Source organism: Lynx canadensis, chromosome A2, assembly GCF_007474595.2.
Source record: "Lynx canadensis isolate LIC74 chromosome A2, mLynCan4.pri.v2, whole genome shotgun sequence".
NCBI classification, from domain to species: Eukaryota; Metazoa; Chordata; class Mammalia; order Carnivora; family Felidae; genus Lynx; species Lynx canadensis.
Genome location: NC_044304.2, coordinates 151,461,536 through 151,474,624, shown reverse-complemented (window position 1 = coordinate 151,474,624; position 13,089 = coordinate 151,461,536). Strand labels below are relative to the sequence as shown.

The following is a 13,089-nucleotide window of genomic DNA, read 5'->3' as shown; positions in this document are numbered from 1 at the left end:
AAAGATATTTTGGCAGTTTCTTATGAAATTAAACACATGACTTACGAATTCCACTCTCCACTCTGTACCCAGGAGAAATGAAAGCATACGTCCACAGAAAGACTTGTACAACAATGTTTATAGCAACTTTATTCATAATAGCTTAGAAGTGGGCACAACTCAAATGGCCAGGAGCAGGTGAATGAATAGACAAGTTCATTCAATGGAATGGTGCTCATTAAAAACAAACAAACAAACAAAGGAATTGCTGGTACAGACAACATCACGGATATATCTCAAACACATTCTGGCAGCCAGATACAAACGAGTGCATACTGCATGATTCCATCCCTAAAAAACTATAGAAAATGCAAATGAACCTATAGAAGCATAAAGGAGACCAGTGGTTGCCTGGCGGCACAGGTAGAGGGATAGGAAGTGCAAAAGAGCATTAGGAAACTTTTGCAGTGATGAAAATATTCTGCACCATGATTGGGGTAATGGCTACGTAAATGTTTATATTTATCAATACTCATCAAAGTTTATATTTAAAATGGGTGAATTGTGTTGAATGTGAATTATCCCTCAAAAAAATAAGAAAAAAAAAGTTTAAACACGTACACACAGAGAAAGGGAAGGACAAAGAACACTGTGAGGGAATTACAACAAGTGTTGTGTTTGAAAACTTCTATAGACGTGCTAATTGCTATCGAGTTTTAGGTGAGGTAGGAAGAAAAGGAGGGGGAGGAGCCAGCTCTTTGGCTCCGAGTCAAATGGACAGAACATAGGGTTTTATCCTTGGTTGTTCTGATCAACTATTTTATCCATGACTTAGGTTCTTTACACTCTAATATTTTATGATTCTGTGTTCTGCATTAATGTATTGAAATTTATTTAACACAACTACAAAAAGCTTACAGCCAGAAAGGATAGCCAGCTAATACTTCAGATGATAGATGCAGAATTCAAAATCATTTTGATGTACAGGAACTCTGGGCTAAAACCAACAAGATGAAATTGGAAAGGACAAACCTCTTGAAGTTAGGCTTAAAAATGTAATTTTGCAAACATAGTTTTGAAATAATTTGGCTTCTTTTAAGAAAAAACAAGTATATATTTGCCAAAGGAGAAAAATCCTTTGTGATAGATTATATAAGGGTATATGATTTCACTTATATAAAATTCTAGAAAATGCAAACTAACCTATAGTAGCATAAAGTAGATTGGAGGTTGCCCTGGGTCAGAGGTAGAGAGACTACACTGACTGAAAATGAGCATCAGGGAATTTTGGGGGTAGTGAATAAGTATATATATGTAATTTATTGCTAAGTGAGCAAGTCAGATTGTGAAATAATTACTAAAACCTCCATGCCAGGTTAGACTACATGAAGAAAAGTCAACATCCATAACTTTGCAAATCATAGCTTCATTGAGTTCTATACAAGTCAGACCACATTGAAAATATCACGCTCGGTTATGAATGGAAGGTTATAAGGAGGCTACCTATGAAAAAGAGACAAATCTGATGAGAGTTTCCACAAAACATGTCATGAATTAGAAGATTAAAGTGAAGAGATTCATAGCAGTTTCCAAATATTTAAAGCATTGTAACATGCAAGAGAAAGAGAAACAGAAAGCATGCTGTTTTAAAACTTAGGATCTATATAAGTTACACAGAGATAAGAATACCTTAAAAATAAGAAAGGAGTTGGATACAACAGCTAGTTCATGATGGCCTGAACTCTCTATCTTTTTTTTAACTACCTACAATCCAGTAATCACGCTCCTGGGCATTTACCCAAAGAATACAAAGACACTAATTCAAAGAGATACACGCACCCCTATGTTTATATTAGCATTATTTGCAATAGCCAAATTATGGAAGCAGCCCAAGTGTCCACTGACTGATGAATGGATAAAGAAAATGTGCTACACACACACACACACACACACACACACACACACACGGAATAGTACTCAGCCATAAAAAAGAATGAAATCTTGCCATTTGCAATGACATGGATGGAGCTAAAGAGTATAATGCTAAGCAAAATAAATCAGTCAGAGAAAGACAAATACCATATGATTTCATTCATATTTGGAATTTAAGAAACAAAACAAAGGAGCAAAGGGAGAGAGAGAGAGAGAGAGAGAGAGAGAGAGAGAGAGAGAGACACCATGGAACAGACTCTTAACTATAGAGAACAAACTGATGGTTACCAGAAGGGCGATGGGGGGGGGGGGGCAACATAGGTGATGCGGATGAAGGAGAGCACTTGCTGTGATGAGCACTAGATGTTTTACGGAAGTGTTGAATCACCATATTGTACACCTGAAACTAATATGACTCAGTATGTGAACTATACTGGAAGGGAAGGGAGGGGAGGGGAGGGGAGGGGAGGGGAGGTGATAGGGGACAGAAGGGAGGGGAGGGGAGGGGAGGGGAGGGAGGGGAGGTGATAGGGGACAGAAGGGAGGGGAGGGGAGGGGAGGGAGGGGAGGGGAGGGGAGGTGATAGGGGACAGAAGGGAAGGGAAGGGAGGGGAGGGGAGGGAGGGGAGGGGAGGGGAGGTGATAGGGGACAGAAGGGAAGGGAAGGGAGGGAAGGGGGACGGGAGGGGAGGGAAAGGAAGGAAAGGGAAGGAAAAGGAAAAGTAAGGACTATCTGTTGATGTACCATGTAACCTGTCATTGCAAGTAATTGTGCAAAGCATGTGTGACCAAATTATAGAGATATCACAACAGGAATCCCACCTCTGGGGAGACGTGGGAATGATGTCACTGGTTAGGAAATGGAGAAGTGGAAATCAACCTGGCCTTGAGGGTGGAAAATCTGGAGAGGCAAAGAAACAGGGCAGGGGGATGTGAGGGAAACTTGAAGGGGGACGGACGGCATATGTAATGATGTAGTCACGTGAAAGTTTAAAGAAAAAGAGTCATATATATGCAGCATACCATAATTCACCAACCGGCCTAAAAGGCAGTGTTCTAGTCAAGGACTAGCCCCCACACTGGTTCAGGTGAGTAAGAAAGCTTTAATACTAGGATGGGTAGTTTAATACTTCTGGACTAGACTGAGCCAAGAGCTGGAAGCTGCTGCTTTCAAGTACATTTTAGAGTCAAATGTCTCGGTTCCTTGCTCCCACCATTAATAAAGGGAGGTAAATTAAGGAAAGACAGCCACAGGATTTGCCCACGTGGTTAAGAGGGAAAACAGCTCTGTGAAGAACAAAAGAAGTAAAAGTGAGGAGGGTGTCGAGGGGGGTAGCAAGACTATAAAGATCAAGCAGATCTGGGGCGCCTGGGTGGCGCAGTCGGTTAAGCGTCCGACTTCAGCCAGGTCACGATCTCGCGGTCCGTGAGTTCGAGCCCCGCGTCGGGCTCTGGGCTGATGGCTCGGAGCCTGGAGCCTGTTTCCGATTCTGTGTCTCCCTCTCTCTCTGCCCCTCCCCCGTTCATGCTCTGTCTCTCTCTGTCCCAAAAATAAATAAACGTTGAAAAAAAAAAAAATTTAAAAAAAAAAAAAAAGATCAAGCAGATTTATTGTCAAACCCAAATCCTAACGAGTTGGATACATTTAATGCCCTGCTCTAATTTGTGTGTGTAAGGGAAAATTGAGAGGAGGTAACTGGCGGGTTAATAAAGAAGTTGTGGCAAAATAGAATAGCATTAACCATCATAGCAACAACTGTAAGAGAAAAAGAAACGACCTTCTAAGGAAGGGCTGATCTTTTGAACTGATGCCATGAATAGCGCCCAGGCACGTGCCAAGCTCCAAACTGATGCTCTCAGAGAGAGGCCCCTTCCGTCGTTGTATTTGTGTTTGTGTTTGTGTTTCTCTGTGTTTGTTAAGACGGACCCATTCTCTGCTTCACTGAGTACAATAGTCAAAGTAAGTGAAAATTAGATGTTGATTCGGTCTGATTAAAACATAAATCTGAATGCAGCCCTGAGAGAGAGAATCAGAGTGAGAAGAGAGATTCACTAAACACTTTACATACAGAGATTTGGCTCCTAACTATCCTTATAATGGGTTGAAAGTCATAAAGTCGTTGGCATGACAGTTTTACTTTAACTGCAAGTTGCACCCTAAGCATTTATAATTCCAGGAGCCTCAGGGTGCCTGGGTAGCTCAGTTGGTTGAGCGTCTGACTTTTGACTTTAGCTCAAGTCAAGATCCCAGGGTCATGGGTCAAGCCCCAGGTCAAACTCTGTGCTGAGTGTGGAGCTTGCTTAAGATTCTCTCCCTCTCTTGGGGCGCCTGGGTGGCTCAGTCAGTTGAACGTCTGACTTCAGCTCAGGTCATGATCTCGCAGTTTGTGAGTTTGAGCCCCGCGTGGGGCTCTGTGCTGACAGCTCAGAGTGTGGAGCTGCTTCGGATTCTGTGTCTCCTTCTCTCTCTGCCCCTTCCCCACTCATGCTCTGTCTCTCTCTGTCTCTCAAAAATGAATAAACGTTAAAAAAAATTTTTTTAAAGATTCTCTCTCTCTCTCTCTCTCTCTCTCATAGTAAATAAATAAGTCATAAAATTCCAGAAAGCTGAATTTACATACTAAAGCCAAAAGAAATTAAACCCTTAGAGCCTAAAGCAAAAGGCCAAAAAGTCCAAGCTCCTCCTGTTGTCTTTTTAAAAAGTATTTTATTTATTTTTGATAGACAGAGACAGAGCACAAGTGGGGGAGGGGCAGAGAGAGAGGAAGACACAGAATCTGAAGCAGGCTCCACGGTCTGATCTGTCAGCACAGAGCCCCACGCGGGGCTCGAACTCACAAACCGCGAGATCATGACCTGAGCTGAAGTCGGACGCTCAACCGACTGAGCCATCCAGGCGCCCCATGTTGTCTTTTATACAGAGGAAACTGTGGAGGTTGTAGTCACGCAGCTATATGTTCAAGTGGCTAATCAATGTGTAAAAATATGTAAAACTTCAGCATTAGTCAAATAAATGCACATTAAATATATGAGATGTTATCTATCTCATGGGTTGGTAAAAATGAATATTATTCAATATTCATTGGTATTGGGGAATGCTGACATGGGCACATCGTAGAATAAAGTTTGCAACTTTCCTAAGTACAACCTAACATATTGTACATATGTTTCGATCCAGTCATTTCACTTCTAGAATAATGTGCTAAGGAAATTGGGAAAGAGTACAGAAAAGCCAATACAAAACTATCTGAGTAAGCATAGACAGCTATAATAGTGCAGACAATTTCAATGCCTACTATGAGGGAATTGGTTTAAATTAACTATAGTTTATTTATAAATATTTTTTATGTTTATTCATTTTTGAAAGACAGAGACAGAGCACAAGCAGGGGTGGGGTGGAGAGCGGGGGAGAGGGTGGACACAGAATCCGAAGCAGACCCCAGGCTCCGAGCTGTCAGCACAGAGCCTGATGCGGGGCTCAAACTCACGAACCATGAGATCATGACCTGAGCCGAAGTCGGATGCTCAACCGACTGAGCCACCCAGGTGCCCCAACTATAGTTTATTTATAAAGTGAAATACTAGAAATCTGTTTAAAAGGGTGAATTTATCATTATGTATTAATAGGCATTAATTTGCCATTTTATATTATTAAATGAAAATTAGTTTTAAATATATTTTCAAGATGCTATGCTGTTCATTTCATATCTTTCAATTTGGGTAAATAATCTGTGCCAAATTATGTTTTTAACTGTTAGTTACATCTGGCTAGAATTACATACTTTTCACTTTCTGGTCTATAAATACAGGCTTTCCTTAATGAATTAGGAGCTTGCATTATTTTGTAATCAGCAAAATCAATTAAATGACTCAATGCGGTAGACTCCAGTATTCTCAGTGCAGTTGAAGCCAGACAGGCAGGTGCCTGAAGCAGCATGTAGGTGAAGGGTGTTGGAGTTGAGACATAAGTGGATAATCACACGCGTGATAATCGCAAAAGCCCAAGCGGAAGAAACAGAGTGAATTATATTATGACTTTAACAAACAACCCAGAAAGCGATGAATGGTAAGAAAGGCCATAGGGCAGAATTGAGGTGGCAGGAATCTCAAATGACTGAGGCTCTGGCATGAGGTGGAAAAAGTGACGGTCAGGAAGACACAATAGGGAGCTGGGAGAAAACCCACGCCCCTAAGTCCTGCTGCTTACTGGTCTGGTGGTCTCTACAGACAGGGCGACTGGGGAGGCCCTGCTCTCTGGGGAGCATGAGTCAGAAGGGCCCAGTAGGGACGTTTCGATTCAAATCAATGTTTATGGAGCCTTTACCACATACTGGTTACTGTACCAGTTTCTGAATAATAATTTAATGCTCACAGAAAGCGCTAGGGAAAAGGTCTGGAGGAGGTGAAAAAAGAAGGGGAGAAGCAGCAGATAGTATGAGGATAAAGGTTCATGATTAAGATGTCTTGTCTGGATCTTTTTTTCTGGGTGGTGACAAAAGATGGTGATGATCATAAGGGTCCTATCATAAAGGACACAGGGACAAGCGCAATAATGAATAACAGGTTTGAAAATGCCAAAGCGCTGAATATATACAGATGGAAATGTCAAGACATAAATATATCCTAAAAGCTAGAAGGCCATATTATGTATCTGGCTTTATCATTCTCCAGAGTCTTGCTACTCCCAAGTGTGGTCCATGGGCCATCAGCACTGGCATCCCCTGGGAACTTTCTAGAAATGCGCAATCTTCAACCTCATTCCTAATTTCCTGAATTAGAATGTGCATTTTAACAAGTTCCCTAGGTGACTCATAACCATGTTCAAGTTTGAGAACTGTTGCTCTAAAACATAGATTCCCAACTACTCGAACACAACAGGTGGAATTAGATTTGGAGTTACAACCAGGATTCACACATAAGCCTGTGTCCTGTTGTGTCTATGCAGCGGTCTGCTGAACAACTTATTACTGGGAGTCTATAGGGCTAGATAAACTCATTTCCTCTGTATCTCTTTAGAAAAACAGGGGGGTGGCCGTAAAAGAGGACTCCAGAACAATATAACTGCAAGGCTGTGGCTGGACACGCCAAGGCACATTTGTGCCTGAGTGCTGAAAGGTTGTTGAGAGAGCCGTGCGGACTTATGTCCTATTTAAGAGGGAATTCTGTTTTATAGAGAATCAGTAATGTGTACTTCGACCATATGCACGAGTTTAATTGGGCAGGCTGGTCTCTGCTGCAGCCAGAACCTTTAGGGACCAGCAGGTCTAGAGCCATAGGATGAGTGAATGTTTCTAACCAGGGATTAGGAGAGGACTGGAAAGGGAGGAATGTTGAACTGCCCTCCGGTGGACATTAGGACTCTGGCAGTAAAAGTCCACCCATTAGGACTCAGGCCAAGACACAATTTATAACTGTGTTACTTACTAAGTACATTATGAGCCTGGGCAACGAGATGGGTGGACAGTGGGAAAAGGGCGGGGGGCTACTCAAACTCACCTCAGTTTCCAAGACGTCCACAAGAGTTTGTCAAAGGCTCAACGCAGTCCACAGGAAGCTACCCTGAGCTCAGGGCAGGCAGCAGGGAGCTGAGAAACCTCCCCTGTCATGTTTAGTCGTTGATAGTCCCACAGCTGCAAGAGAGAAGCAGGGCTCCAACCATTCAAAAGCAAGCTCCCCTTCTTTGTACCATCTACTAAGGCATGCCCTTCTCAGATAAATGTTTGGGGGGGATCTACCTTTTGGGACAGTGAGCATTCTGAGCTGAGAGCCTCATAGCCTCCAGTGGGAGGCTCCGTGGGAGCCTCCATGGGACTGGTAAGGTTATTATTTTTCACTGTACCATTTATCTCTTTTTGGGCTCCTCCCCTCCAAGAGACGGGTCTATATGTGTGTGGCTGTATTACTTTAAATTGATTTATTGAACATACTGCTGAACAACCTCATTTGAGATGACTTCATGTTTCTCAAGTCAATATTTAGTACAAGAAAATACAATTTGAAATTAAAAGAGTAGAAAGGAAAAATACCCTTAGATTATCAGTGTCTCATTATATATTCAAAAGGGGAGGGGCGCCTGGATGGCTCAGTAGGTTAAGCATCCGACTTCGGCTCAGGTCATGATCTCGCAGTTCGTGAGTTTGAGCCCCACGTTGGGCTCTGTGCTGACAGATCAGAGCCTGGAGCCTGCTTCAAATTCTGTGTCTCCCTCTCTCTCTGTGCCTCCCCTGTTCACCGTCTGTCTCTCTCTGTCTCTTAATAATAAATAAATGTTAAAAAAAATTTTTTTTTAAAGGGGGAATGGTAATTTGACTATTCTGTATCAGCTGGCAATCCATTTGGGAAAAAACTGTCCTTGTGCAGCAACCAAAAGGGCTCCACAGGGGCAAGTTTGCAGGAGAGCTCTGAGGGCCCGAAGCCGTGAGTTGGGGACATGAAAGAGACAGCCTTGCAGAGACCTTTTCACTCTATTACACTTCCTTGGCACTCGCTTGGATTTCATCCTTCAAAAAAGACATCTTAACATTGTCTAAAATTCCCAGAATCCTTGGAAGAGCAACGTAAAAATCACTACCCTGTGTGTCACACGTCAAACGGGGGGCCAAGTGGCACTGGAATGATACAAAGGAATTGAACCTGCATGGGATCTTTTCCTAAATCTTCTACACTCTAAATCTTAATTATTCTCGTCTTTTCTTTGATTTCATGACAACCCATGGAAGGACCACTAAATTATGCCAGAATGAAAGGTACAGAGTGACAGACAGCCCTGAGTCGGAGTCTATTCATTTTCTCAACTGAAATAATCACTGATCCTTGCAACATCAATTGGATTGAAATACGGAAGATTTGATTTGTTCCTGGAGGTTACCAAAATAGCTAAACCATGACATATCTGAGAGAGTTATTCCCGTCACTATAAAAACAGATAAACTGGGCAGTGACCTGCTTCATTATGGGGCCAGTGTTTATCATGATAGCTGAAATAAAAATTAATGACAGAACAGGTGCTTTAGATGTGCTGTATAAACAAAGCCTTGACGTATCTGCCATGGAGATGTGGTATCTTTCCAACTTTTATAAATAATGGATCAATTTGCTGGCAAAAGTCTCTATAGGCCGACCACGTCACCAGCTTACAAACCATTCCACTATGGGAGAGAAAGAGAGAAAGAGAGAGTTTTCTCCCAAGCACTGTTGACATGCATATATGTAAATAAATCAACAAATAACTAAATAAATGTATGTTTTCATTTTGCAAGGCCCCACTGAAAAATATAAAGGGTGAACTATGCTTTTATGATGGAAAGAGGTGGCAAATGTCCAGCCACTGAAGTTCTTTTCCCCCACTTGCTTTTCAGGGCATTTTACATCTAGCTAACATTCTGGGCTGTATACATAAACTAGAACAGCAACAGTCAAAATACAACACGATGTCCCCCCAACAAATGAACCAACTGGCAATGGTAACCTGCAGTCATTCTTTTCATGCTTCCCTCCTGGAAAACAAGTGCGGTGAGGGTCACTTATGGGAAGAACCAATTGTTAGCCCCCAATGAGGGACCAAATCAGGATGTGCTGTCTCCTGTAAACATATATAATGGTATAAAACCCGTATGAAATCTATTTTATGGATGATACGATTTTAATTATTTAAGTGTTAATCCTTCAGATGTCAAGCACTTAAATTTCACAATTTTATTGTAAAAATTATCCGTAGTACAAAAGAACAGGAAGGTACAAATAGTGAAACAAAAGGAAGTCACTGAGAGGCATTTAAGGATTCAGTTAGTCATATTTATACCCTTTTCTTCCTTCTTTTTTGCTGAAAAAGTATTAGTAAAACCAATTGCATTTGTATAAGACTATAGCTTTGAAGCGCTTTAAGCACGTGACACTGCTAATATTTTCTGCCTAGAAGCAGACATCTATACAATGTCGTGTCTTAAGCAAAGAAATAAAACAAAACAGCTAGAAAGTTTTATAGCTCACACAGATCTAGCCTTAAGCGTCAGTGGTCAAGGAGGTGGAAGAAAGGGTAAGTGGTTCCCAACATCTAGAAAGGCAATGGAAATCTTGCCAGCCTGTTCATACACCAAATAACGAAATGCATGATTTACTGATATATAATAGATCAATAGATTGATAGATCAATGTATCAGTTGATTGATAGACCTAAGTGAGAATCAACATAAGGCATTTCATAACGCATTCAAGATTAATCTGATACTGGGTGCCATCATTATAAAATTGTCCTATGGCACGCATTTTTGGGCAGCTCTAAGACAAGGATCCAGCATAGGTACTCGGAATCTGTACGATTTTAAGACCGAAATGATATAAAGCACAAACACGTAAATAGGGCCAGTATTTCCCAAAAAGTACAGCGCGTGCTCTTGGAGGATCCCCAAATGACTTACGTAGCATGCAGATGTTAAATAACATCACCCCACACCTCCAAAGTTAGTTCCTCTCTGATCAGTATGATTAAGTCAAGGGAGGAAAATCTCATTCTAGTGCTGTTGTGTCATCCAAAACTCATAGCACAAAGTTTAGTAAACAAACAAAAAGCAAAACACAACAGCAGAAATAGATGGGGACTATATGGAGACTTGTGTTTAACGCACATCCGGACACACTTCTTTTTTTTTAAGCCATTTTTTAAAATGTTTATTTATTTTTGAGAGAGAGAGAGAAAGAAAGAGAGGGGGGAGGGACAAAGAGAGAGGGGGACCAAGGATCTGGCAGCAGACAGCCAAACGCAGGGCTCAAACTCAGGAACCGCGAGATCATGACCTGAGCCAAAGTCTGATGTTTAACAGACTGAGCCACCCAGGCACCTCCCTTTATTATTATTATTTTAATGTTTATTTATTTACTTTTGAGAAAGAGAAAGAGAGAGAGAGAGAGGCAGAGAGAGAAGGAAAGAGAGAATCCCAAGCAGGCTCCGCACTGTCAGCGTAGAGCCTGACGCGGGGCTCGAACTCACGAAACTGAGATCATGACCTGAGCTGAAATCAAGAGTCGGCTGCTTAACCGACTGAGCCACCCAGGCGCCCCTGGAAACACTTCTACCTCTCCCTGGGTTGCAAGCCACAAACTGAGGTTGACGTAGGTCTTGGTATCTCTCAAGGGTTCACAAATGTGTGTCTCTTGGACATAAAATAAACCACCTCTAAGGTGCTTCCACGCTGACACGCCTTTGGAATCGCCTGATATGAGGAATGTTCTTCACTTTCAGGACCTCATACTTCTGTGGCCAGGTTCCTTATCACACTAGAAACACCTTACTTTTGGTGCACCATCACCGCTGACGGGGAAGGTAAATTCAGGGGACATTCATGGTCCATGACGCTTTCTTTTCTTTCAGACTTCTACCTTCAGCCAGGCCTGGCGTCACCCAAGGCAGACATCCAGCATACCATTAAGGTAGGTTTCCTCTCGTTTCTGTCAACTGGAAATTGATCTGTCATACCATGGATGTGAATGATATATTACCTGACCAGAGAGAATGGTATCCCCTGTACTTTAGACTTATAATTTATAACTAAAATGAAATATAAGAATAGTCCAGTAACCAACTAAAGGGGGCTAATAAATATTTTTCAAAGGGCAAATGACAAAGGTGAATTTTGTATACCTGCCCGGTCACCGTCCTGAAACACATCAGCGGTTCCTGGCTCACCGGCCCCCCGAGAAACCACGGCCCACCGGCCCCCTGGACCTCAGTGAGTCCGTTGTGCTGTTGCACACGCCTGATGGAAAGCAACCCAACAGTCCCACCCGTGCTGCCCCTCTTCCTGGGTGACATCTCCAGCTTCCTTCACACGGGGGCCTCCTCCCGTCCTAGCCCCATCTTCTCCAAGAAGCCCGCCTCCCCTACCTTCTGAAGCTCTAGGCTTTCTCTTCACTCTAGTCCCTAGTCCTTTACATGTGTTTCTAAATCACAGCATATAACACACGATGTGCCTATTTGATTACACGTCAGTTTCCCTGAAGAACCCTCTCCCTTCGGTGGGAAGTGACAGAGGACAAGATGATACTCTCAACCATCTGCCCATCTCCAGCCTCCAATCCTGGCAAGGTACTGGCTTCCAGGAGCTGTGTAATAAATACGTGCGGAATGAATGCGTCACCGGATGACCCCCCCCCCCCCCCCCCCAATTTGCTTTGACTTCTGGCCCGATGGGAAAATCCGGAAAAATCCCCTCAACTTTTATACACGGTGGGAGGTGGGGGAGGGGTGTGTCCGGTGATAGGCTCAAAAATATAACTGAATGAATCTCCAGGTTGGATTCATGAGGAATCTGGGATGAAATGAAGCCTTCAAAACCCCTGTTATTGACTGTCTCCTATTTCAAATGTTTAGCTGAGAATGCGATACTACTTTCAGGGAGCTTGCTTGTATTAACTGCTTGCATTTGTCATTTCAATAGGACCTTCCATCATTTCCCCTTAGTCTGTTAGCACCTGTCACATATAAAATTACCACAAATAAAAGACAGAGGCGGAATATAAATGGCCAGAGGCGACACAGCAGGGCAAGCAGAGGAAAGAAAGGTGATACCCAACGCTTAGGTGGTTCCCCAGGGGACAAGGAATGTAGGGCAGATCACACCAGGAGCCTGATGACTGTTCGGCACAGGAATCTATGTATCTATGTATCTATGGATGTATCTAATTTTTTCTTGCAGTCTTTTAGAATCTTTTTGACTCACTAGGCGTTACAGGCCTCTGCGCTCATAACTTAAAATCCTGTACCTCTTTTTGCTGCGTGAAGCGAAGGCTGAGCTCGTTCCTGGGAAACCTTCCTCCGCTTCCAGTCTCTTCCGCAAGGTAAGGAGGACAGACCAGAGGGGGAGCTTCCCAGGTGGGAAAGCCAATGAGGGGAAGAGGGAAAGCACATATTCTGGCTCCACAGATCGAACTGTTCTTCTCTGAATTGCAGCTAAACAGCTGTCAGTACAGACAGTGGGGAGCTAATAAAGAATTTTAATCAGGGGAGGGAATGACCGTATTTGCTCTGGTGGAGGGCTCAGCGAACTGCCCCGGTACTGGGGGGGTGGGGGGTGAACTGGAAGGTGCTAAAAGCACAAGGGTGAAAAAGGCACAGGACAGAGACAGAGAGGGAAGAGTCCAAGGGGAATACTTTGGGGAGGTGTTGAGACAGTACTTAGAGAG

General features: G+C 42.9%; 1 pseudogene; it reads left to right on the top strand.

Moving 5' to 3' along the window:
* Positions 1 to 11,716, top strand: part of LOC115501949 — a 101,613-nt pseudogene extending 89,897 nt beyond the window's left edge.
* The last annotated feature ends 1,373 nt before the right edge of the window (positions 11,717 to 13,089 follow it).